This window comes from Dipteris shenzhenensis, chromosome 23 (genome assembly GCF_047967505.1).
Source record: "Dipteris shenzhenensis isolate YYH24624 ecotype China chromosome 23, Dip_SZ_1.0, whole genome shotgun sequence".
NCBI lineage: Eukaryota > Viridiplantae > Streptophyta > Polypodiopsida > Gleicheniales > Dipteridaceae > Dipteris > Dipteris shenzhenensis.
The window spans coordinates 10,063,025-10,086,845 of NC_141618.1; the positions used below are offsets into that span (position 1 = coordinate 10,063,025).

General features: G+C 39.1%; 1 protein-coding gene across 5 annotated transcripts in view; it reads left to right on the forward strand.

Moving 5' to 3' along the window:
• The first annotated feature begins 20,084 nt into the window (after nucleotides 1-20,084).
• The window catches only part of LOC147886969 (protein S-acyltransferase 11-like), a 51,785-nt gene continuing 48,048 nt past the window's right edge, over nucleotides 20,085-23,821 (forward strand). For 2 of the 5 annotated variants that reach the window (XM_087394598.1, XM_087394602.1), the window contains exon 1: nucleotides 20,109-20,439. The gene's annotated coding sequence lies outside the window, so the exon portion shown is untranslated. Of the gene's footprint in view, nucleotides 20,440-23,821 lie in introns of all 5 variants that reach the window. The other 3 variants (XM_087394599.1, XM_087394600.1, XM_087394601.1) reach the window with 3 other exon arrangements.

Sequence of the window (23,821 nt, forward strand, 5' to 3'; positions counted from 1 at the left end):
TTAGGCATAGCAAATGCAAAAGCAATATGGAAGCAATGTTAAAAACATAGAAAGTAGCAATCATAAGGAGGAGAGCACTAGTAATAAACATGGAAAGGCAACATATGTTTGTAGATAGAGACTTCAATGATTCCATATCATTAAATAATCATTGAAGGAAAAATAATCATGGAATGGTCATACTCATATTTCATGCTTAACATAGATGAGTCAATAAATTATTTAATTGAAATATGAAACATAACAAAGTATTTAACATAGAATGCAACAAAATAGTATGTAGCATAGCATAGTTAGTATAGAGTATAGAAATTATGAGAAAGAAATATAAGGCATGTAGAGAAGGAAAGTGGAAGGATAGTGTATAAGGAGCATAAAAGGAGCGTGAGAAGGGTTTAGAAGGAATGTAGGAGGGCATGAAGTGTTTAAAAAGTCAAATGTAACAAGAAGATGCAAGGGACATAGCAAGGAGATGAAAGGAAACATTGTAACACAACAAAGAGATGCAAGGTATGTATTGTATAGTCTAACCTAGATATCAATGTAGCAAGGAAATGAGGTAAACGAGTTGTGAATTTTGACATAGTATAGATACGAAGCAATGAACATAGCCAGGAAATAAAGCAAGGAATGAAGGAATCAATGTAGCAATGGCAGGAAGCAAGAATATGAATCAAAGATAATAGAAGCTACTTGACGCGATGAAGCAAGTATGAAAACTATGCAAGAGTGTAAGGGAGGAGGGGAGATGTGATTGTGGGAGAAAAATAACTTTTTTTGTATAAAGGTTGAGTTGTAGATATGAACATGAGCATGAGAGTGTATGAAGGAAAGAACAAATAATGCACAATAGCATGGAATATCAAGCAAGGAGGAATCGGAATATCAAGCAATGCACGATAGCATGGAATATCAAGCAAGGAGGAATCGGAATATTAAGCAATGCACAATAACATGGAATAGCAATGTAGTAGACCTGAGAATCCATGCTGCAAAGATCTTTCCACTTGAAGCTCAAAGAGTCAAAATGGTGACCTATGTGCAGAACTTGCTTGGAGTGGAGGAAAAATGGTAGAGATCAGGTGGAAAAAGTGGTCAAGGAGGAGGTTTGACTACAGAAGAGCATAATAGAGGGAAGTTAGGGGAAGGTAGGGGAAAATAGGGGAGATAGGAAGAAATTAGGGGAAGACCGGGGAAGATAGGGGAAATTAGGGTTGAAAGGAGGAAATTAGGAAAAATAGGGAAAATAGGAGAAATAGGGGAAATTGGGGAGAATAGGGAAATTAGGGTAGAATAGGGGAAATTAGGAAAAAAAGTGGGAACTAGGGAAAACAAGGTAAAATAGGAGAATTAATTTTGGAAACGGCTAAGGAAAATTAAGTTAATTAAAATAGTAAGAAATTAAAGGAAAATTTAGGATAGTAGGGGGGGGGTTGGAGGGAGAGAAATAGAATAAAAGGGGAAATAGAAAAATTAGGGGAATGAAGGAAAAAATTAGGGGAAATAAGGAAAATATTGGGAAAAAAAGGAGAAAAAAAGGGGGGGAAATTAGGGGGAAATAGGGGAGATTAGGGGAAGGTAGGGAAAATTAGGGGAAGATTGGGGAGAATAGGGGAAAATTAGGGGAAATTAGGGGAAATAGGGACAATAGGGGAAGCTAGGGGAGGTTATGGGAAATTAGGAATAAATTGGGGGAAATTAGAAAAAGTAGAGTGAAAAATTAGGGGAAAATTAGGGGGAAATAGGGGGAAAGTAGAGTAAAATTAGGGGAAATTAAGTAAAAAGGGAGAGTTTTAATTAATAAAAAGGAATTTAGGGAGAATAAATATTAGAAAATTAGGAGAAAAAAGGGGGGATTTTTTTCAAAATAATTTTTAAAGGAAAAGGGAAATGAGGGGAGTAAAAAAGGAAAAAATTAAAGGAAATAAACTGAGGGATATAAAGGGAGGATGGAAGAGAGGTGAGATAAGGATAGTGAATTAAAGAAGTTAAAGGAAAAATGTTAAGGGAAACATTAAAGATTAAAAGGGGGGGGGGGCCTCTTATATAGAGAGTGCCCTTTGAATAGTCAACACATGTGGGATCCTCTCATCCACATCTCTCCTTGTGGATATCCTCAATCCACATCTCCACATCTTGTAGTCCACATCCTAGGGTGGCTACTTTAATTCTTTCCTATACCATACCTTAGCCCTTTAATCTATATGCTCATGGCACCATATCTCTCAACACCTCCCCTTGGTGCCATGATCCTTTGGCTACTACAAGGTGGTCAGATGTGAGTTTCTACATGTCAATACCTCCCCTGGGTGCTTTCATAGCTACTCTCAGGTGGTCAGGTTTGGATTTTACATGTCAATACCTCCCCTGGGTGCTTTCATAGCTACTCTCAGGTGGTCAGGTTTGATTTACAAAACATAGGCAAGGTTGGCAAGGTTTTTGTTTCTCAATGCATTCCATTGATGTCACCTTTTGGCTCATGGCTTGATGACGATGTTGTTCGCTTCTTCTCTTGACATAGCTTGATGCATGATGCTTTGTTCTTCCATGTGCCTTAATTCTTTATGTGTGGATGCCATGCTTTTTGCTATGGTCATCTCATGCACTTGTGCTTTTGGTATGCTTATGTGTGCATTCATGCTTTGATTTGTCATTTGTTGCAAAGGTCTTACCAATTGATTTCTTTCAATATTGGCAGTGTCTGATTGCATACAATGATTCTGACGTAACAAGCGCATAGAGCTCAAAAAGACGATCACTTTTCCTTTTTGGAGCGTCTCCAAATTCCTCCTGGATTGGAAGTTACACCTTGTCAAAGTTTTTGTGAAGAAGAGGGGGCCTTGATGATGTGGCACAGGAGTTCATATGCTGCTTACAAACCAGTGCTTAGCAGGGTACTGTGTGCTTAGGTGGCACTGTGGTGGCCTATTACCCCAGTTTAGTTAACCCACAATTACTCAAACTCTACCAAGGTTCAACTGACTCAAACAATTAACTTAACCACAGTTAAAGGTTACCACCTTATTTGCCACATGGCATTTCCATGTGGCCTAAGGTTATCAAACCTTGAGAGAGCAAGCTCTGTGCGATTGAAGCTATCGTTGAGGTCGTCGTCGGGTGCAATTGAAGCTATCGTAGGGAGCCTTCAATGGAGTGAGGAGTTTGATGCTTGTTCGATGAAGGCATTGGCTTTTGGAGCAGTCCGATGCAGAGAGCCTTCCCGATGTTGCCTCAGCTCTAGCCGTTGCACTTGCTACAGGAGATCACTATGAGGAGGCTATAGTTGGTCATTGTGGAGAAGCCGCTGGTTGGCTCGTTGATGGAAGGTTCGTTGCTGGAGATTTGACACATGTATTGAGACTAGAATACTCTAGAATAGTGTAGTTTATACCATTCCTAAAAATAATGGCATATAGGGATTCCAACCACTAAGAGTTAAGAAAGAAACTTGGCACAGAGGGCTACATAACACATCTAGAGAAGGTTCTAGCAAAGTAACAATCAAAGGAGAAGGAAGAAGGATAGAAAGGAAAATGGTAATGACTAAAAGTCCCAAAAGAGCTTGATCACATCCTAAATCATGGGATATCTACCAAACCAAGGAGCATACCCGAACACCCCTATTGAAAAGTGAAGATATTGTAAGGTATAATGATTAACTAAGGCTAAGTAAGACAACTAGTCAAAGTTATATAGCTCTAATCTAGTGAATGAAAATTTATTAAGCCTTGAGAGATCCACTTGAATACGCAGGGGAGAGCAATGAAGGCGAGTTAAACCACTTAGAATTATGGAGGACCTTTCGCTCTTTTTTATCTCCTCACAAGTATTTCTCCCTATACTAGTGAGGTCTATACCTCATGGTAGTTGAAAAACATAGTAGGCTTATGAGCTATTTTAGGTATATGAGTCAAAAGATCCATAGTCCCTATCTTGAAAAGAAACAAAAAATGTAAGGAATAGACTCAAGAGCCATATTAACTATTCTAAAAGTAAGTAAAACCTTATGGAATGGACTCAAGAGATCAATGAAAGGGTGTCCCAAACATATACTTGAGAGAGGAGAAATGGATACCTCCAAGCTAAAGAAAAACAAAGTTACCTTTAGCAAAGTCATTGTAAATTAAGAGAGCTACCATTTTGCTAAATAACAAGAAATACCCAACAATTTTTCTAGCTATTATGTGCACTAATTCACGTCGATATATTTTAATATTTCTACATTAACTTTACAAGACCACCTAATCCATGGAAAACCATGTAAGTCACTTATACTACTTAGTTCACTTAAATCACTTAGTCCACTTAAATCACTTAAATCACTTAGTCCACTTAAATTACTTATACCACTTAATTCACTTAGATCACTTAAATCCATAGAAAATTACTTAAATCAATTATACCACTTAGTTCACTTAGATCACTTTAATCACTTAAGTCACTTAAATCACCTAGTCCACTTAGATCACTTATACCACTTAAATCACTTAGTCCACTTAAATCACTTATACCACTTAATTCACTTAGATCACTTAAATCACTTAGTCCACTTAAATCATCTAGTCTACTTAGGTCACTTATACCACTTAAATCACTTAGTCCACTTAACTCACTTATATCACTTGAACCATCGTTGTAGAAGAAGAGTATTCTAGATGGTGGTGCTAGAGTCAATGTAATAGCCACAAACATGTTTAAGAATTGGAGTAAACTACCAGGAAACTACCACAAAATAAGCCTTCTATTTTTATCAAATTGGATGATCAAACAAAAATTCCACTCAAAGATGTTCCAATCAAATTCACACTATTTTTTGAAATTACCTTTATGATGATGCAAGTGCTCAAGGATTGAGAAGATTCCATACTAGGACAACCTTGGATGAGGATGGCAAGGCTTCTTAATGATTGGGGTAGTAGCTATGTCACCATTGCAAATAAAGAGATTTTAGTAAAAGTCAACCTCAATACATGGAAGGTCTTGCCAAAAAATTCCATACCTAATGAGGCAAAATAAAAACAATCATCCATAGGTTAAAAGCCAAGTGAATTTTGAATCCAAATGTAAGTAGAGGATAAATATATTCTTAAATTAATGCACTTATTAGCCACAATAGATGTGCTTACTAGCTTGATTATGATGAATGCATGTCCTTTTTAAGAGCACTCATCAAGGGATACACCCTATGAGGAAGATCAACTAACCGCTACACTTCATGAACAATGGAACTTCCTAAGTTACTTCATGAACCTCTAACTAACCATACAATGTAAGAGGACTAATCAAACTTTTCCATGAAAAGCTATTAGAGGAGGAACCCTAATGATTTCCAATGGACCCCTCTAGAATAATTGGATCTTGATAATCTACATGCCCTAGAAAAATGGCATAATTCTATAGCTAAACTTATAAATATGAAAATTGAGGTGTCAAGGATAATAGGTTTGAATTCCATTGATCATGATGTATCTCTAGGAGATAAAGAAGGCATCATATGTCACACACACAACACACTAGAATGCATCAAACCTAGCTCTCTAAACTATCCTTACCTTATATTGTCACAATCAACTTCCAAAGAATCAATGTCCAATAAAGACATACTTTCACTTGAGAATGAAGCAAGCACGTAGATCGTCGTCATGCATGTAAAAAACCTAGCACCTACAACAAGAAGTAAATCAAATGCAAACAAAGATGAAAAGCAATAAGAATAAGCTACCAGAGTGAATACCAACCAAGAGGAATACAGTAATGTGATACAAAAGTAGTGAACTAAAAGCCCAAGTGAACAAAAATGGTTAATAGCCTACCAAGAATAGAGCTAACTTACACATGCTAGGCTAGTGAACTACCAATTATGACAAGAGATAAAACATACAATTTGCTAGAACACTAGAAAGACCAAAACTAGCCTAGAACCACTTTCAAGGAATTCTAGAGCAAAATGAAAAGGATCAAAACATAACCTCTAAGCAATTAAGTAGAAAGCTAGGGAGCAACCCAAAAAATCAAACTTCCTTGAGCAACCTACTTCTAGCACTAAATAACTAGTTGACCTTGCATTGAAAGCAAATAGAAAACTAATGAACTGATCATATAAAGAGTTATGGATTTCCCATTTCCAAGAGCCACTTCCATTGTGACCACTGAACGTTTTAGAGATTGTGTTGATCCTTGTTGTGTCTCCATGTATAGAATCTAAGGTGACTTAGTCATCGCATTTTCCATGGGCCATTGAATGTTCATGGACTTTGCCAAATCTCCTAGCATGCTTATTAATCCCATCACTCTAAGTATGTGTCCATTAACAATCTTACTACATGTATATCTCTCTTCATGTGGTATAAAGCATGTCATTAATATCTTTTATGAAATATGCTTTTGGCCATCCACTTTGACATACGCTATCAGTAGTTAGATTTTTGGCCTTTATTAATATGGGACTTCCACTTAGCATGTGTAACATGTTCAACTCTTTGATTGTGTCCAATGATTGACTCTAAAAATATATATGTCTGTTAGACGTCATGGTTCATACTTTATGCTCTTAAAATGTCTTGGATTGAGGTTCTTTTTTATTGATTTTCACTCCTACCTTATTAAGGGTCAATGCGTGGTTTAGAGCATACATTCCATTAACATCAATGGCTACTTTAGCATGAGAATGTCTAGATTGTAGGTGGGAGTAGTTGTTGGTATATGCCTATCAAAGGTGAACAACACATATAGTATGTGTTCAAAATTCTCTATGATGCTTTAAAACCATTGGTAGAATTATAAAGGGCATAGGAACAAACCCTAGCCCTAAGGTGTGAAGGTGTATATATTCATCTTCTTATTCATTACAATGTAGTGTACAATGTGTGTGTGTTCATGTGCATGTGCAAGTACATACATGTATGCAAGCTTGCACATGCGTGTGTGCATGCACATGTGTGTGTGTGTGTGTGTTTCTCTCCTCTCACACTCACTCCTCCCTCTCTCCCACTTTCTCCAACACGGTGTTTGAGCCCATGGCTCCTTGTTATTGTACCTACCTTAGTTGTAGTATTACCCATCTTGTGGCTTAAGAGGAGAGTTGCACTTTTTCTTTTTGTAGCACCTTGATTTGAGCTCTCTAGCTACGCTCTACCTCAAGATACATCATGTTGTGCTTTCAACACCTTAGGTTTCCAAGATATCCAACAATCCAATTTTTTGTTTTGCTAATTTGCGAGCTTGGAAGTATTTTAGGAGAGGGTTTTTATTGCGAGGGAGACCTCCTTTTTTATTTTCTCTATTGGCTTCTTTAGCTCCTACATGGAAGCTCACAAACCTTCAAGCCATTTGACAACCATCTTTTCAAGCAAAGTGCCTTGGAGCATGCAAAAGGCCCTAAAGATACTATGAGGCCTTCAACCATAATCCATTCCACCTTTGATGCACAAACTTGGAAGCTCTTGTGAGAGAACCCTTTGGAGGCCTCCATCACGATTTAGACCCATACACACGTGCCTTTTGTCAAGCCTTTTTGGAGAATTATTGCACCTCAAGCCTAGGGGGTGACTCAAACCCTAAGGTCATTGACAAATCAAAAACCCAAGGCTTTCTAACACATTTTGTGCCTCTGAACATGCTACCTATACCAACTATGGAAATGCCCTTGACACCCCAAGCCTAACCAACAGTGGTGGACATGTAGTCTCCATCAGTGATGATCGACGATGGTTACATTTTCTGTTGCAATAGTGATCCACAATGTTTGCATGTCTTGTTGCAATAGTAGCAGTTAGAGCAACCTTGTAGTCTCCATTAGTGATCAATGATGGTTGCATTTTCTATTGCAATAGTGATCCACAATGTTTGTAGTTAGAGCAGACTTATTAAATGGCACTACCAAAAACCTCTCCTAGGGTTTCCCTTCATGACCCTCATGCTTTGCAAAGAAAAGTCTAAAGGGCACCAACACAGTGTGTTTCTTTTATGGGAAGGAGGGGCGCCAAAAAATCAATTGTCACCTATGGAAAAAGAAACTCCATATGCTTCAAAAATCATGATGCAACCAAGAAGATTGCACACCCCATGCGGGTGTGGTGACAATCACTGTGGACTTGGCAATAATCACCTGATCACAAGGGGCATCCCAAGCATAATCAAAGAAGCCAAAAGAGTAGCAGTTCCATTGGAAGGAGGAGAAGCAAATGGCAATGAAGGTCAACCAGCTAAGAACCACTTTCTTGTTGAAGTGGAAGAAATGTCAGATTGACAACCTAAGGGTGACCGATGGAGTAGAACAAATGAACAAATGGGAACAATGGAACCCCAATTGAAGAAGTATCCAAAATGCTACTAGAGCAAGAACAAATCAAATCAGTCTAGGACAAGAGCTGAACACAACAATTTTGATTGGCCAATTGATGAAGCTCACTATCAACTACCCAAAATTCTTCCAAAGCTCAGTGATGGAGCAACAACCTAGTCGTACCCCTGGCATCGAACACTAACGTGACCAAAACAATGATTTAGGATGAGTTGTGGTTGATGTTAAGTTCTAGCATCATACTATGAAGGTTGTGATAGTTGATGGAGGCTATAGGCCCAAATATCTGGAGGCCAAAGAAAGCTCCACCTGAGACATGGAGGAGAGGCTACTCACACTCAATATCATGGTAGTTGCAATGATTAATGCATTATGGGTGACAATCAAAATACAAATAGAGCAAACCAACAAAATCCAAATCATGAGGTGTTGGCCACAAATCAATTCATCTCAAACAAACCTTATAGGCAAAATCTTTAAGGAGCAAATGGAAGCAACCAACCAAAGGGTGCTATTACATGTCAAGTCATTATTAAAGGGATGATCATGTGGAATCATGATCAAAAGGAGTGCCAAAATTGGGCATGCACTCCCAAACAAGTAAGTCTCAAAGAGGTCAATCTTAGAGTGCACAATCTAATAAAAGTAAGGAGAGGTGACAAATGTGATGTGAACTGACAAAAATGGGCCATGAGGGGAGGGGAAAACCCTAAATCACCATCTATATAAGCATCTTGAGGGAGAGGGAGCTCCTCCTCCCTGTTCAAAAAATCATAGCATGGATGTGTACTCGTACAATCCAAATGCAAGGTTCAAACCACCCATGCACATTCCAAGGGCTCTGGCAACAAGAGCAACTGTAGTAGCTATTGAGCTGAATCCAACGATGCTACAGTTTTAGCAAGGAAATGCTTCGACTTAGAATCCAACTTTGAATTACGGAGGAAAAATGCATGTACTATTCTAGGGCAATGCCAAGGACTCGACTGTCCACTCTAGTGTAAGCATTGGGAAGCTCTAGGCCTCCTTGCTTAAAGTTACTCCTGAGCCGACAAGCACCATGATGGCTTCCCAACCTAAGAATAGAGTGACCCCAATGGGTGACAGAGCTACATCAACAAACCAAAGCCAACAAACCCACAGGGTCTAGACCTACACAGTAGTGACTCGATGCCATCTTAGCATGCCTTGACCTAATCGTATTGTGTGAATTCTATGAGCTCCTGTGACTAGACGTATTTGATAGGCATATTTACGTTGAAGCCATCAACACTTATGATTCCACCACAAATCTTTTAGAGTGAGGGAAGGATGGTCAATCCCTTCTACATGTCTTCATTTGGCATCAGTGTTGGTGGATGCATCGACCTACTTAACCAAGGATTCGCCTTCTTCTTCAATTTTTTAAAGCCTTCTTGTCTTGATTTCAATCCCTTCAAGCCACTCCTCTCTTCTCTATTGGTACATGAATTTGACATCTTGTTCTTGCATCTATCTCCATCATTCACCAGAGTGGATTTGCATACACTCCATTATCTTCTCCAGTGCACAAAATTGTAGGCTCCCCAACAAGCTTGCCAAATGTTAATGTCGAATGTGTGGCGTGACTAGTGGTTTGGCTCTTTGTTAGTCTAGGTTTGCAGTGCAATTGCCTTTTCCAAATAGGTAAGGAAAGTAGAGCTATATTGAAGTCTCTTGCATGTAGACATTTGGGGATTTCTCAAAATTCAGGTAATTTCATTACTATCTTGTACATTCATTTGGGCATTTTGCCTCCTTTGGGCATTAATTGCTCAAATTTGAAGATCTTCACATTCGGTGACTCTCTGATCGGCACATTGAAGATAGCAAACATGGTACTCCTCTGCTAGCCTGTTCTACTAGAGCTGATGTCTAGAAAGAGCATGCTAATTTGGTTGCTTGTGCATTGGTTGCTACAGCATGCAATGAAGAGCCATTATGCCGTAAGGATGCCTTTCAGAATGATTGTTGGTTGAAGGCTATGCAAGCTTGAATTGGATTCTATTTATTAGAATAACACTTGGGAGTTATGTGACTTGCCTCTGGCAAGAATGCCATTGGAACTAAGTGGGTTTACAAGATTAAACGGAAAGTTGGTGGTCCAGTGGACCATTACAAAGCCCGTCTTGTTGCTAAGAGCTATGCTTAGAAGCAAGGCATTGACTTTGAGGAAACTTTTGCTACCACTTCCAGGATCACCACTACTTGCATTGTTATGGCCTTTGCTGCCCACTTTCATTGGGAGGTACACCAACTTGATATCAAGAGAGCTTTCCTTCGTGGGCATTTGTAGGAAGAGGTCTATGTTTCCCAACCTCATGGCTTTGAGGTTGAAGGTTCTGAATGCAAGGTATGCCACTTAAAGAAATCCCTCTCTGGATTGAAGCAGGCACCTCAGGCTTGCTATTCTAGGATACATGCTCATTTGCTTACACTTGGCTTTCAGAACAACCCTACAAAGGCTACCCTTTACATTCGCAAGAGTGGGATAGGTTTGTTGATTTTAGTGATCTATATGGATGGCATGCTTGTGACTGGGACACATGCTAAACAAATTGTAGCTTTTAAGCTTGATTTGCAGAACACATTTGCTATGTCTTATCTTGGTCTTTTGCATTACTATCTAGGCATTCAATTTGCTAGCAGTGAGGGGGGCATTTTGATGTCACAATCCAACTATATTGGTCAGCTTTTGCAATGTTTTTAGTTTGAGGATTGCAAGCCAGTATCCACACCATTAGCTTGGTTTTCACTTCTCTTTTGAGGATAACACTTGAGTGACTTTCTCCTTATTTCAATTATGTTTTGTTGGACTGATTTTGGTGAACCATAAACGTATGAAGAAGAAATGCACATAGAATCCAAAAAGGAGTGGGAGCGAGGCATGGAAGAGGAAATGGACTCTTTGCTATAAAACCAAACTTGGGATTTGGTTCGCTTGCCCATGGGAAAAATAGCATTGATAAATTGGTTTACAGTGTGAAGGAAGAAGATGGAGGAAAAACAAGGTACAAGGCAAGGCTTGTTGTAAAGGGGTATAAACTTTGATGAAATATTATCTCCTGTTGTTAAAGTGACTTCAATTAGAACTATGCTGAGTCTTGTGGCTATAGAAGACTTGCATCTTGAACAATTAGGTGTGAAGGCAAATTTTATTCATGGGGATCTAGAGGAAATATAACACATGGTAGTGCATGTTTCCCTTAGTTGAGCCTTGGATATCAAGAATTTCATCCTCATCCTCCCATAACTCATGAGTCTTTTATCAATGTACAGCCGTCACTTTATCAGGTCCTTGGGAGGAGTAGATCCATAGTACTTAGCTCTTGGAGGTGAAGGCAATGTGTGATTGAAGTAATCACAATCGACAATGGTCCATTTGTAGCCCAAGTGGAAGTAAAATGAACATTAGAGTGCCTTGGCACCTTCAAATCTCATGCACTCCTTCTTCAAGCTCAATTCCTTTGAAAGACTAAAGCTCATATGACCCATGGCTCGCTAATACGTTAAAATGAAGAGTAGTCACATCCCTAATTATTGATTTCTAGGTTGTATGAAGAGATTGATGGCTCTTCGGGTATTTTCTAAGATGATATAGAGGAAGATGCCCTCGCAGGATCATAAAGATGAGACAACAAACACAAAGAGGAACTAGTACACTCACAAAAATGAAATGCCCATGAAAAAATGGCATTTAGGGGTAGCAAATATACATCCTCACTCAATCCAAAAAATAGAACCCAAAAAGCATCAAAATAAAGAAAAAGTGGAATTTGAAGTCCAAATTTGAAAAAGGAAAAAAAAAAGCTTATTTTAGAGAATATTAATTCTAGATTGAGAAAATTATTTATGTTTATTTCACTCAACCCTAAATATGGAACCCAAAAAAAAAAAAGCTAAGAGAAAAAATGGGTTTTTGAAGCCCATATTTGAAAATGTAAAAAATTTTACATCATCCTGGACTTGAGAAAGTTATTTACATTTATCTCCACCCTAAATATGGAACCCAAAATGCATTGAACTAAGAGAAAAAATGGTTTTTAAAGTCCATATTTGAAAAAGTTTTAAAAAAATCATCATCCTAGAAAATATGCATTCGATTTTGGACTTAAATTACTTCTTTACACAAATTCTCATTTCATTTATTATTAATATTTTACCAAAATAATAAGTGTTTTTATTTACAAAATTAAGTTTCTGTATCCCAAATCCCATGTTGATTCGATCCCTAGGATCGAATTAGCATATGTAGTTACATGCTAGTCCAAAGTTGAGGATCAAATTAGTGTGATAATTCATACTAATCTAATACAAGGATCAAGTTAGCATGATTCTCCTTTAAATTTGATCCTAACGATTGGGTTTTACTTTAAATGTCGAACCTTTTGATCCCTAGCATCGATTGTGGATGGATTTTGTCTAGCATTTTGATCCTTGGATATGATTTTTGGAAATTTGTTTTGTATTTTGATCCTCAAGGTCAATTTTTCCTTTGTTATAGGGCATTTATTCCACCTTTATGTGTAGAATCTTTCTCTTTCTTTGCCATTTTCACAAGTTTTTTGTGTGAAAAATTAGTTTCTTTGCCCTCAAAAAGTCTATTTGTTATTGTATTAATGTTTGATGAAGCTTTTAGAATGAATTCTAATCAATTGCCAAAATTTCACTATTTCTTTTTGTAGAGCTATAGGATGTGTACTATAGAGACCTCAACAAAATGACTTTAAAGATTAGGTTTCCTATTCCTAGTGTTGATGATCTCCTGATGAATTGAAGGGAGCCAACTTCTTCACCAAAATAGACCTTAGATTTGGGTATCACGAGGGAGGAAGATGAACCTAAGACAACCTTTAAAACTAAAAGGGGATTGTATTAGTTTAGGGTATTGACATATGGCCTCACCAATGCCCTAGCTACTTTTCAAGACCTCATGAACAAAATTTTGTAGCCTTACCTTTGCACGTTTGATTTGGTATTTTTTGATGCTACTCTTATCTACAGCAAGTCAACGAAAGACCATCTCTCTCATGTGAAGTAGATTCTAGAGGTTTTGAGAGCCCACCAGCTATATGCCAAGCCAAGCAAGTGTACCTTCATGGCAAATGAGGTGGAATACTTGGGTCACATTATAAACAACAAAGGAATAAGGGTTGATCCCAACAAGGTGAAATGCATTATGGAATGGTTACAGCCTGTAAATGTCACTCAGCTAAGAAGCTTTCTTAGCCTTGCCTCCTTTTATAGGAGATTCATTAGGGACTTTGCCAAGATTGCTCCCCCTCTCACTGATCTACTATGGACATTAGATACAAAAAAGAGCTTTCAACAACTTGCCATCTTTTGAGCACCCATATTGGTATGCCCTAATTTTTATTTACCTTTCACCATTGAGGTTGATGCAAGTGGAAGAGGCATAGGGGCAGTCTTAAAGCAACCCCATCGAGTGATTGCCTACAAGAGTAAAAAGCAGGATGCCGAATAGATATATGACCAGGAGATGTTGGCTATACTTCACGCCATTGAGAAGTGGCATCATTATGTATATGGCTTTCTTGTCTCAAACTAACCTCTCTCCGAAGCAAAAGAGGCGGCTTTCTATCATACAAAATTATGATTCTGACATTGAGCACAAAGTCAAAAAGGAGAATATTGTGGTTGATTCTCTATCTAGGATGTGGGCATGTACCTTAAGCTCTATTACTAAAGTTTATAAGAGTGGATCCATGGAATATAAGAAGAATTTGTGTTAGATCCAGACAGTTTTATCATTTTCCAAGACCTACAAATCATGCTTATGAGGAGAAGTTGTTTGAGGAACATCCCAATTACAAGTCATTTGATGGCTTATTATGATACAAGGAAACTCTATCTACAAGTTGCTGGGAGATGCATTCATCTCCCTTGTCTGGTTATATTGGTCTATTTAAGACCTATGAAACAATAAAACAAAGTTTTATATGGAAGGGACTATGGAACGATGTTTACAAGTTTGTTTAAGGATGCAAACCATGCCAGCAAAACAAAGAGCTTAATCTTAGGCTAGTAGGTCCTCTCCAACCATTATCAATCCATGAGGTTAAGTGGACTCATATATCCATGGAATTCATACTTGGTCTTCCTCTGTGATAGCTAAGGGATGGAATAGTATTTATGTTGTGGTAGATAGGCTTACCAAAGTAGCACATTTTATTCCCACGAAACACAATACTCAACTTCTATGGTCACCTCACAATTCATGAAACACGTGTTCAGATTGCACGATATGCCACACAAGATAGTGAGTGACCGTGATGCAAATTTTTATAGTTTGGTATGTACCAAATGGAGGATTTTGGTTAGCTATAGTAGAGATTGTTCAGTGTTTACACCTACTATACCAGATATGAGCTCTCTTTCCATACTTTGGTCGCAATTTGTTATAGCCCCTTGCAAATTTAAGGGCAGGGAGGACTGTTAACGAAGGTGAAATTTATTTAGTAGTTTCTAGCATAGGCAACCTTTAAATGGCTTTTGTAAATAAATAGTACTTTAAGTAGGGGAAGCCAGAAGTCACCACGTGGATCCTAGGAAGGCTATCCCATAAACATAGGTGTATTTTTGCCATGGCCTATACCTATATAAAGGGGACCTGCTGTTCTTTGCACTCATCTATCACACATTTCATTATTGAATACAAGATAAAAAACTCTCATTGATAGCTAGGCCTTGTTTGCTACAAGCTAAACTATGATATCAACTCCTACACAAGGAGTCAACACCCTAGCCTGTCGCTTGTGCAACCCCTCACAAGCCAAGGTCTCTCACATGGATTATAGGTACTTTTGATGATTGTGTACATGATAACTTGCTTTCCTATCATTTTACTCCTTGAAACTATCATTTGAGCTAGTTTTGCCCAGTGATTAGGGCAAATTTAATGAGGTTGTAGGCTAGCTTAGTTATAGAATTTGAAATAGCCCACACTTTTTTTGAAAAGAAACCCATTCGATGCTTGAACAAACCCCTTTGCAAAATTAGTAGCACCACTATGGGAGGAAAATACATATGTCCAATTTATATTGGACTCATATGTGACAAACCGTTGCACCTCCTACCTAACAAAGATAAACAATACTATAACCAAAACATTCCATGATATAATCAAGAAATCGAATTAAGAAAATAGCGATGCTACCGAACGAATTAAGAAAATGTGAACATTCTTTTTGAACTTGCAGCAAATGTCAGCCCAACAAGGAGTCTACACAAGACTTTCACAACCATTACATCATGCTTCCAGAACAACAAAGTTTATAAATACATCACCTTCACATCGATCAACAGCAGTATTGAAACCCAATAAAATTGTACAGACATTGCCAGATGACTCAAGCAACATCATGTGCCTTTCCATTATCGATCGCTATATAAGGAGGCCAAGCATAATTGAATATGTATTTCTTGCGACGCCTATGCTTGAACATACAAAAGGAACAAAAAAACTCGTGTAATCAAATACACACATTTTGATAAGCACCGCGACCTATAAAAATCCATTATAGAGTACTAATGTTGTACATCACGTACTGTGGATTGGAGGACACTAAAAAAAAACATACGAGACATGGCACGAAGCTTACATAATAAATATAGATTGAATCACATGAATTTGGGACAAATCCAATTACAAGGACTCAAGCAACCAAATACTAAACTTGGGCAAAAGCTCGAACATAAGTCCATGAAATGGCCACATAAGCAAATAATATAATATGGGCTGAGACATTTAACAATGCTATTTTAGTAGACCCAGCAGATATAATAGATGTGACACATCATGATCACATGTAGAGTCTAACATTAGACCTTCATATCTTGACATCAAAGCAAAAGCCAACAAAAATAAATGATAATTTCTTTCAACTTTTACAACCACTCAAAATTTTAATTGCCACAAAAGATCACAAGTCCCAAATACAAATGCTAAATAGAGGAAGGAATCTTTTTGATGACATGATATAGAAAAAGAAAAACAACCCCCATGACCCAATCTACGTATTCTCACGGGACAAGCCGAAACTAACAAAAGTATACGAACTCTTGTCCAACAATTGCTTTGTATGTACAACAATGAACCTAGTTCACACCCACTTAAAACAAAAATATTAAAAATGGCATTCACTGGTAAAGTTGCATACAACATCAATGGAACAACTCTCCATTCAAGTTTGGCCATACCAAAAAATTTCAACTAACAGCCGATAGGGTGGACAACCTCACAAAGAAATACATGGATCTTAGAACAATCGTCCTAGATGAAGTGTCCTTGATTGGAAAAAGGATACTTGGATTCATAGATAGATGCCTACTTGCCATCAAACACGTGCACAAATCCCTTTTGGAGGCCTAGACATTATAATAATTGAAGATTACCAACTATGCATGACAAGTGCATCTTTCAGTAGGAGAATTTGTTCAAAGCAAACTTTTGGAAGGACCACATTAGATGTTACCAAAACAAGACGATCAAACATTTATCAACATCCTAAACAAAATAAGAAGAAACACACAATAACAACAAGACATAAATACATTCAATTCGATATGCTATCAACCCACACCACCTGATTGACATTGCCAAATCTATTATGTACCAACAAGCCAACTCATGCGATAATGAGCACGTATTCCTAAAAACAAAGGGAGACACTTATATTTTCTATGCTAAAGACCAATGACATAGACATTGTGCCAAATCTTTATGTTTGCTAGACAACCCCAACAAGACTACTGGACTTCACGGAGAAATAAAATTGGAAAAAGACATGCTCATGGAGTTGAGCGTAGGGAACTAGAACATGGCCGACACACTTGTAAATGGAGTTGATGGAACATTCACATCCACAACAAAATTTAAAATCGATCGCAATCATTTGGACTCAATTCTCGAGTCATAGCACTAGTGTTCATAGACATCAACAAACAAGACACTTGTATGAAGATCACGTTAACACATCTTGGACGACAATACTCCCAAGTACCAAAAAAAAAAGACGGGGAAAAATACCAACTACACCATCACACGAGAACACAATACCCAATACAACCAATAGCAACACGAATGGTCCATGGCGCACAAGGATTAACGCTATAAAAACTATCTTTTGATCCAACTAGCTGACTACATCGTGGGATCATGTTCATAGTGCTCTCAAGGCATGCAATAAATAAGAATTATACCTTTCCAAACCAAGAAAAAATGACCATTTCCACATAGACGCGTGCATGAAAGATGATATGGATAGACTCCTCACCTCAGCAACCTGGCAATTCAATGTACTATCCTGGAAAAATGGGCTCGAATGCACACAATCATACAAACACTAAACACAAGGTCATTACAGTCCAAGTAGACAACATTGCCTTAATGAAACCATAACAACAAACCCTTCCATATACGTCGATACCAAAAAATTATCCACGATAATAACATTTGACAAAACATGCACCTCACTATTATATAAGCCTAATATTTTCCAAACTTTACAAACAACAATGACTTCAAAAGGGCTTGAGGTGATCACAACACATTCCCAACCAAATTCAAGACTATCAATATTAATTGTAGCAATATATTGTGCTGAAGCATACCATTTCAATACGTTCTTACAATATATACAATAAATATTACATATCAGAAACCCACATGTTATCCAACATTCCTAATTGGAGACTTCAATATTGACATGCTATAAGATTCACCAAAGAAAGGACAACTAGAAGAGCTCATGGAACAACACCAACCACATGTCAGTTTACATGAAAGCTTGTGGTGGAGTTGGGCAATATCAATGAATGACAAGGCTAGTTGCCTAGCTAGATTTGACTATGTCAAGTAGTATGCACATTTGGGACTAGCGAAGAGCATCTTGGAGATCGAGAGGTTGGATCGTGGAGCAATATTGTTTTAGTCTTGATGAATGGAGAGTTCTACATCAGTTGACGGGAGCTCTACATGATGACTAGCCTTCTGACCCGATTCTTGCATTGGATTGGGGGGTAAACTGTGGGTAGGGTGGGGACTTGAAGAGGATCTCGGCCAAGGTGGTGTATTCCTATCTTGTGGAGAACTTTTCGCTCTGTGTGGCCCCCTCAATAATAAATGGAAGGTTCAAAGAACCCCAAAATGGTGGAAAGACCGATTTAAAGAAATAAGTGGATGTCCCTTAGGGGACAAATGGCGAAGTGGAAAGACATCAACACCTTATGTCCAATTCGTAGCCGTACTATGGAGGACGTGTCGCATCTATTATGGTCATGTGTAGTTGCCAACAGAGTTTGGAGGGCCTCATCAGATCGGTTGGTCTAAAGGGAAAGTTCAATTTGTGTGCGGAATGGTGGCTTTTACTCCTGGGTGAGATAGAGAGTCTTCTTTTCAACCTTGTCTGTTTGCTGGCTGTATATTAGAGCTGCGATCTTTTGGGGCATATGGTGCACCATAATCAAGTTCTTTTTTGGTTCTTCTCTAAATATTGGCTTGAGGGTGGATGCAATTTGGAACCTCTGATTCTTGCACTGGATCAGTGGGTGAACCAATGGACTGTGGGTTTGAAGCGGCCAAGGTGGTGTATAGGAATCTTGTGGAGAACCACCTCAATAATAAATGGAAAGTTTGGAGAACCCTGAAATGGTGGAAAGATCGATTCAAAGAAATATGGGGGGGATGTAAGGTAGGAAGAGCTAGCTTCCTTCTATGAAAGATCCTACATAAGTGGCTGCCCCTTAGGGGACAAATGGCGAAGTGGAAAGACATCAACACCTTATGTCCAATTTGCGGCCATGTGTGCCGGACGTGCCGCATCTATTATGGTCTTGTGTAGTTACCAGCAACCGGCCCATCAGATCGGTTGGTCTGATGGGAAAGTTCAATCTGTATGATAAGTGGTGGCTTGTACTCCTGGGTGAGACACTGAGTCTTCCTTCAACCTTGTTAGCTTGTTGGCCTTATATCAGGGCCGTGATCTTTTGGGGCATATGGTGAATCACAAACAAGTTAGTTTTTGCTTATTCTCTAAATATTGGCTTGAGTGTGGATGCGATTTGGAGCCTTACCAAGATGACTCTAGTTGACATGGTGACGATTGCAGGCGACGAGGTGATCAGAGATAGTCTAGTGGATCTTAATCGTTGTGGATGAGTTTTAATAGCTACTTAGCAATCGTAGGTCGTGGGGAGTGTTCCCCGATCAAATTTTAACTTCTCCTTTTTTCTTAATAATGAAGCCGACATTCCCCCCCCCGAAAAACACCAACCACAATTTCAAATCGCAAATTGATCAAATATGGACAAACACACCTATAAAAGCTAGTCACATAGGAACCACCAAAGCATATTGGACTGACCATGTCCCTGTATACATAGCTTATCAATTACCACCACAACTGCCATCATTTAAAACAAAGAAACCTCCATGCCTGCCATAAACACTAGCGCACTCGCGCACTCTTGTTCTCACGATAGAATATGCAAAAATATATCGAAACGGACTTATTCTATTCGAGTAGCGTTGTATAGGGGAATGGGTCGGGGGAGACATTTTCAAGAAGGAAAGTGCCCGGACAGTGGCAAGCGGATGGAAGCTGTGAGCCATTGGCCGGGCACTTTCCGACCCAAAAATGGCCGACCACGAGCCATTCCCTCTTAAAAAAATTTTTCGTTGTGCCGGAATTTACACAGGGTTGATCCAATGGCTGAGATTTGATCTCAGGAAACGCAGGGTTGGGACTTACTCTCGCACTTGTCCGACCCTCTCCATTTGCAGGTCGATTTTCCTGTCTGATGGATGTTCTACCTAACACGAGCGAGAGCTAGCCGTCCGAAAGGAAAGAGCGAGTGATTTCCATTCATTTTGATGAAGTGTTACTAGTCATCTCAGGTAAATCTGGATGGTGCGTTGTACAGGCCTCCGAGCACGATGTCTGAGTTTAAGAGAAATCACGGGAACCTTCGTCCAAAATAAGGACGACTAAGACCTTTTCAATGGATAAAAATATGACGCTCTTCAAACCAACTTGTCACATGCCCTGAGGATTTCAAGTCAAAGTCCCACCAAAAACTTCGAGATATATCACATCAAGGTACTCACTATCTGTGAGGCATTCTTTTCGGCCCTTTCAATCTCTATTCAAAGGCTACATAGATTTTGGTGCATCAAACTCAACAAATTGTTAGCAAGCTAGGCTTGAAATAGGCTACCACGGTATGATGTTACATCGGACACCTCAGCTAGCTAGGTTTGTGAATGTAGTCCTCTGGTGCCTCAATGCTCAAGCCGGCACTTGGACTGGACCAGAACGATCTCGAAGGCATGGACGCAGATATGTGGATCGTATGTGACCTAAAGAAAGTCATCCGTGTAGAGCTTACGTTTTGTAGGAAGCCTAGTAGTCCAAGACCCAAAGTATTTATTTTTGTACTGGTATGATTTATATGTAGATCCAATCTCAGTTTCATGCACAATCATGATAGTTGCATTTTATGGTTTCTTGGGGATCAAGTTTTGGGTTCAACAATGACATTTGCCGAGAATAGACTTACCAAGGGATATGTTTGCAAAGCGGGGAGCTGAATAGCCCGTTTTTCTTTTAGTTTCAAAAGAGAGTTTGATTGATTATGCATGTGCTTTCTAAGTTAGGAATGTAGTTTTTGCATCTTTGTAGGAAGCGGTACATAAGTGTGAGGGGTCCATTTAGTTTTTAATGCTTTAAGAGAGAGAGAGAGAGAGAGAGAGAGTTTTTATTCCTGTTTTGTGGAAGATTTTGTTTCTTGTTTTGCTTGTTTATTTTTGCTTAGTCACCTTCTTCCTTTCTTCTTTATTTCTTGTTTTCTTCCTCTTTTGTTTATTTGATGTATTTTAGTAAGCACTGGGTTTGCCCAAGAGATGCCGCAGGTCTTTAGAAACCCAGTATAGCTGCGTATGCTTGGGCACTGATGACGACATAAGTGTTGCTTTGCTTGCTAAGTATGTCTTCCTTTTGTTTTCCAAAAAGTTTTTGTTACCTCTTTTTTCTGCTCTTTCGTTTTGTCTTTTATTTTCTGTGTAGTTTTTTGGTCTTTAGAACAACAAAAAATCTAAATTTGTATGATTGGATATATTCTAGTCTTACAAAGGTATATTATTCAAAGCCACATGCTTATAGAAGCTGGAATATAAATGAATTAAAAGCAAGTCATGAACAACCAATCCAAGGGTTCTCCAATCCGTAAGGAAGATGCTTGCAAATGATTCCACTAATCCCACAGATTAGTAACTTCCAATCCGGGCTTGAAACTTGCAGAAATAGTACTTCTAGTTTCTAAATGCAACCTCAAATGCCAAGAAAAACACTGTATTGACTCAAATTTTGGAGAGGAAGTAGCTAAGATGCATAGGGTGGCTTTCACCAACAAAGGGGAATAATTGGAGTTGAAGAAATCTGCCAAAAAGGTGCTAAATTGTAGAGAGAGAATCTGTAGTAATGTTGCTCCAAAGACTAATTGCAGAGAGAGAACCTGTAGTAGAGAGAGAAAGACTAATGGTGGAGAGAAAGGCTTATGCTGCTCTTAAGGGAGGGAGGATGGTGAGGATAGTCTGCTGCATCAAACGGGAGAGAAGGGTGGAGAGAATCTGTTCAAATGTGGTCTAAAACAGTAGAGAGAGTGTGTTCTGCAGTAGAGAGAGAAAGTCTGCTGTAGGGGAGGGAAGGTTTTTTGTTGAGGCTCTAGAGGGGAGAGGGGGATTAGATGCACCAAGCAAGAGGGCTGGACGGCAAGGGATGCAAAATGAGGGGAGGGGACCTCTCCTTTTATAGGAGAGAGGGGCGGCCCATCTAGCTGCCCCCAAATGCAGGTTCCAGCCCCCAAAAGGAATGGGGGGGGCTGGCCCAGCCACTTGCACCTTTCCTTCCCCCCACATGGCCCCCTTTGGCCTTCTACTCGGCCCCTCAAGGTGTCAAGTGGTGAAACTTCTGGCATGGCTGCTAAGTGGGCTGCCCAGTCAGCTTGCCACGTTAGCACCGTGCCATGTCAGCACATTGTGACATCAGCATGCCATGTCAGCAATCCACCATGTCAGCAGCCTGCCACGTCAGCAGGCTGAAATAAGGGCTAACCCCTCAGAAGGTCTTTATTGCAATAGAAACTTCTTTGTACAAGGTGGCTCATGTCGGAGCAGAGTTTGGGTATAATTCTCAATACAACTAGGAGCCTAGAGGCCTTTATTTTATAGAGTAGGCCAGCCAACTAGAAAGCATGTGCTTTCTAAAAGATAGGCCTTCTTTTCTTGCCTAGAATAGGGCTTTTCTCTAAAAACTCGAGCTTTCTCCAAAATCTAGGGCTTTCCCCAAAAGCAAGCTCTTTTCTCTATAGAGTGGGGCACCTTTAATGCTTCTAGCTCAAGTGGGCCCTTGAGTGAATGGGGTGCCACTTGTCTTGTGCTTTTCCCCTTAAAAGGTGGGGTTATTTAGCACTCTCCAAAGTCCTGCATCTTGCACAAACAATATCCAACATTTTAATTCATTAGAGGTTAGCCAAATGCATGCATTCTAGTTCTTGGACCAATCCTAATCCCTTGTGGGCGTCCCCACAATGTTATTGAACCAATGCAAGGCAAAGGAAAATAAAACTTTTTCTAGTTAACTGAAGTCAACTTTCTTTGACTGGAGTTAATCTTAAAGATTTCTCTTTATTTCTTGGAGAAGTTACAAACTTGTGACATCCCCTCGGCTTCTAAATAGTTGACCTCAATTGCAAAGCTTCTTGTTACAACTGTAAAACTTGGGGGTACTCGGAGAAAAACTCCTCATCCATAGAATTGGCATCAATTGCTGAATAATTCTTGAACTTGACCAGGTACCTTGGGTAACCTTGCCTGTTGGTCCTTCTTTTTCTGTGTGATGCATTTGTTATGGCTGGAGGGTGTCCTCCATTTCTTCCATCTTTGGTGGTTTTTCTTGAAGTTCAGTGGGTTCTGGTCCTTGATATTTCTTTAGAAGACTTCTGACTCACATGGAAAGCATTGTGGATCTTCTGATTCTCTGGGGGTTGTAGTCGATAAGCAACTTCATTTATTGGCTCACTAACTCGAAAAGTTCCATAACACCTGGTTAATAACTTTGGATATACCTTTTCTTTCCCTTTCATCTTTCTGAGTTTGGCTTTCTCCAACTGAGGAGTACCCAATTCCCTTATGGAAGATTTAGGTCCCTTCTATGCTTATCTTGTTCTCTTTTATGCTTTTCTTGAGATTTTGGATGGCTGTCTGTACTTGAGAAAAAGCTGTCTCAAGGTCTCAAACATGTTGATCAGCCGCAAAAATCTCATCCTTCATCCTAAGAATAGGTGGCAAAATCGCCTTCCCATGGATCACTTCAAAGGAGCTTTTCCTTTAGAACTGTGAGTGGTGTTGTTATATGCAAACTCCACTAAAGGAAATACTTTTCCCACTCAGCTTTTTGCTCAGACAAATAGTACTTTAGAAGA